The sequence below is a fragment of the Vombatus ursinus genome, unplaced genomic scaffold, assembly GCF_900497805.2.
Source record: "Vombatus ursinus unplaced genomic scaffold, bare-nosed wombat genome assembly UNPS02014778.1, whole genome shotgun sequence".
NCBI lineage: Eukaryota > Metazoa > Chordata > Mammalia > Diprotodontia > Vombatidae > Vombatus > Vombatus ursinus.
The window spans coordinates 53,765,429-53,769,949 of NW_020954556.1; positions in this window are offsets into that span (position 1 = coordinate 53,765,429).

The following is a 4,521-nucleotide window of genomic DNA, read 5'->3' on the forward strand; positions in this document are numbered from 1 at the left end:
AAGGGGAATGTAATGATAGGTCTATGATCTCATCCCTGTGGGTACTTTCTCTGCTGTTACATATCATAATCCCTTTTTACTTTCTCATCCTGTGTGATTCTAGCCCTTATAGCACCATAAATCTTAATTTGAATGCAATCAAAAGTATGTATAACAAAAAAGAATGGGTAGGATTGACATAACCACTTGTTAGCAACTGAGCATTTAAATGGCCATCCAAACCAATCCACCCTCATCTATTAAAGGCACAGAATTACTTTTAGATTTAGTACTGTAACTGCTCCCTGGATTCCTCAGTACTTTTCTTATGACACATTTCTTTTGGTAAATACATCCAGGGGCTCATACATATGAATTACACTGAGGAAGAAGAACAAAAATACTCTCCTGGTTGGACTTTGCTAGTAAATAAAGTAATTAAGTACTATATGTCCTAAAATCCCAGCAGATGTTATCTGAAGGGAATGAACTTATAAAATTCTCTTCCAGTTATGGAAACAGAGCCTTTAGCCCATTGCACTTAATGTTTTGTTTTTTTATAAGAGAAGTCATGCTAGAAGAAATATAGAAACAGTAAGATTTATACGTAAGGAGTCATTTTATTTATCAAGACTAGTTCTTAAAAGCAGGTTACTATATTTAAAGTACTTTAAACAGAAAGGTGATGATGATGATGATGATACCAATAATTCACATTTTTATAGTCCACAAAATGCTTTTCCTTAAAACAATCCTATGAAATAGGCAGCATAAGCCTATTATCGCCCTTTTATAGATAAGGAAAGTGAAGACTTCTTTAGGTCTACCTTTTCCATGGAATTTGACACAGACACTGGTCTTTGAGGATTTTTCTCTTCTCCAAACTCCTATTGAACTTAAAGTCTGCTCCATGCCACTTAATAGTTGATCATATCTTATCTTTTTTTGTTCTCTAATAGTTTCATGTAGCTTAGTCTTGTGCAACCTACTAGGCTGTAAGCACCCTGAGGATAGAGATTATGATTTAGTCTTCTTCACAAATCCCATTCTGTCCAACATTGTATTAGGCCTATGATATATACACATATATAACATATACTATATATACAGATATGTCTATACATATGTATACACATATACACATATGTATGTATAAGTATATTGTTGTTCAGTCATTTTTCAGTTGTGAATGACGCTTTGTGATCCCATTTGGGGTTTCCTTGGCAATGATACTGAGTGGTTTGTCATTTCTTTCTCCAGCTCATTTTAGAGATGAAGAAACTGAGGCAAACAGGATTAAGTGCACTTGCCCAGGGACACACAGATGATAAATGTCTGAGGTCAGATTTCAACTAAGGAAAATGAGTCTGCCTGACTCCAGGCCTGGCACTCATACACTGTGCCACCTAGTTGCCCCCTGTGTGTATACACATACACACTTATACACATAAAAGTAATTTGCTTTTCCACCTTCTTTTTCTAGAGTTTCAGTAATATTAATCACAATTGTAAATATTTGCCATAATTTCTTATGTATAATAACCTTATGTTTATGTACAGAGAAATGGATAAAGAGTTGACCTCAGGGTTAGAGACATCTGAGTTCATGTCCTGTGTCTGATAATAGTTTCTGACCCTGGCAAGTGACTGGAACTCTCAATGCTCTGGGCTCTCTACAACTAGAAATCTCAGATGATTTGAAGTTCCACTCAGCAGGAGCTCCCTATGATGAGATTTATCAATCTAGTGGACCTAAAATATTATATTTAGTACTGGCAGCTGTTTTGCACCCTTTTATAAGCCTTTTGTGCTCATGTATTTGCTTTGCATCAATTTTTTTTCTTCTTTCTTTCTCATCTTTTTTAAGTTATGCTTCCACCTATTGCTTTTTTCTTCTGTCAAAAGGCTTTCTTCAAATCCTAACCATAGATGTCCAAACAATTCTATAATTTGTTACTGGTAAGTTAGAATGAATTTAAATTCAAAAAGCCACTTTTATTAACACAAGATAACACACCTAACATAGTATAGTGGAAGGAGCTTTAGGACCTAGATTCAAAGTCCTAGTACCTAGTACCTTGGACTCAGAGGACCAGGGTTCAAATCCTAGCTCTGTTCTACTTCCTGTATGATCTTTGGGTGAGTCAAATATCCTCTTTGGGCTTCTGTTTCCTGATGGCTGAAATGATCGGGTTGAAGTAGGAGACCTTTGAGGTCAATTTCACCTCTAAATTTGTGAGCCTACATCAGCTCCATATGAGCCAAATGTATGAAAAAATAAAATAAAAATCATTTCTTAAGCATCTATTATGTCTTGAGTTATACCATGATGTAGTGGATAAATGAATAAAAGGGAGCCAGTCTGAAAACTTGAGGGACTGATCTGCACGTCTCATTTCTGACACCCATTGTCTGTGTAACCAAGGGGAAGCAATTGATACTGTTAGCGCTCTAAGCAATTCTCAACAGGACTGCTTGATCTGGGGTCCATGAACTCATGTGGAATTTTTTTATTATAATTGCATTTTTGTATAATTGATTTCCCTTGCAATCCTATGTATTTTATTTTTCTTCCTTAAAAAAACAAAAACAAAAACAAAACATGATTCTGAGAATCTTTACCAGCCTGCTGAAGGGCTCTATGAGCTCAGAAAAGTTAAGAACCCCTGCTTTAATACTCCAAATTGCAGAGAAGGTGATGACCAGCATTTTTAGAGAGAGATTCCTTATCTACAAATTCCCTATATTAATGAAATCACAAATCTATTTTCTCCCTCTTCGTTTCTTTCTCCTCCCCCTTCTTCCGTCTCCATGTACTTCTATCTCTCCCTCTCTCTGCCTCTTTGTCCTTCTTTTTCTCACTGTCCCTCACTCTCTCCTTTTAATATCCCTTTCCCTTTCTACAACCCTATCAACATTCCTAACCATCTCTATCCATATCCCTACTCATATCTCCTACTATATACCAGACACCATGCAAAATTTTCTTACTACAAAGAAAAAGATGAAACACTACCCAGCTTTAAGGAGCTTTCATTCTACTGCACTTCATTTTTGTGGGTGCTCCCTTTACCATCATGGATCATCCCCCATCATATGGTTCACCACTCGGCTGATAGTCTTTAAATGTTGTGTGCCTGAAAAATTTGTGACCCTTCAGTCAAACATGATGAGCTCCTCTGACCTTAGCTAGGTTGATTTTCAGATGATAAGCACATAAACTATTATTAAGCCCATACTTAAAGACTTTCCAGTTTGGTTGGTCCTGCTTAAGGTTATGTTCCACTAACCTGGCTTTTAAAAACTATAACCATAAAAAAAATATTCTCTTGAATAAGTACAAATTCTAAGTTAGCTTGTCACAAATTAATGAATCATTTACAGAATTTAGGTATCCCACTAATCTCTGCAGGAAAACATTTTGATAGCATTTTCCATTCCTTTTAATTTTGCAAAAAAAAGGCAAATTATTCATTATGTTTTAAGGGAGTGAGATTGGTAAGTTGCATTTGAAGTTTTTCTATCCACATCTAATCCTGTTGGTTTTTTTTAAATATTTTTTTAAAATTATTTTTAGTTTCCAACATTCACTTCCATAAGCTTTTGAGTTTTGAATTTTCTCCTCCTTCCTTCCCTCCTCCCTCTCCAAGATGGTATGCAATCTGATATAGGCTCTACATATGCATTCCTGTTAAACTTATTTTCACATTAGTCATATTGCAAAGAAGAATTAGAACCAATAAGAGGAACCACAAGAAAGAAGAAACAAAACAAAACAGAAGAAGAAAAAAGAGCAAATAGTATACTTCGATCTACAATCAGACCATAGTTCCCCATCTGAGTATGGATAACATTTTCCATCATTAGACTTTTGGAGATGTCTTAGATCCTTGCATTGTTGAGAAGAGCTAAGTCTATCAAAGTTTATCATTGCACAATGTGGTTGTTACTGTGTATAATGCTCTCCCAGTTCTGCTCAGTTCACTCAGCATCAGTCCATATAAGTCTTTCCAGGTTTTTCTGAAGTCTGCCTGCTCATCACTTCCTGCGGCACAATAGTATTCTATTACATTCATATGCCATAACCTGTTCAGCCATTCCCCAACTGATGCACATCCCCTCAACTTCAAACTCTTTGCCACCACATAAAGAACTACTGTAAATATTTTTGTACATGTGGGTCCTTTTCCCATTTGCATGAGCTCTTTGGGATACAGATCTAGAAGTTGTATTGCTGGGTCAAAGGGTATGACCAGTTTAATAGCCCTTTGGGCATAGTTCCAAATTGCTCTCCAAAATGGCTGAATCAGGTCACAAATCCACCAACAATGCATTAGTGTTCCAAATTTTCCCATATCGTCTCCAACATTTATCATTTTTCTGTTTTGTCATATTAGCCGACCCAATAGGTGTGATGTGATGCCTCAGAGTTGTTTTGATTTGCATTTCTCTAATCAGGAGTGATCTAGAGCATCCCTTCATATGACCATAGATAGCCCTAATCTCTTCAACTGAAAACTGCCTGTTCATGACCCCCAACTA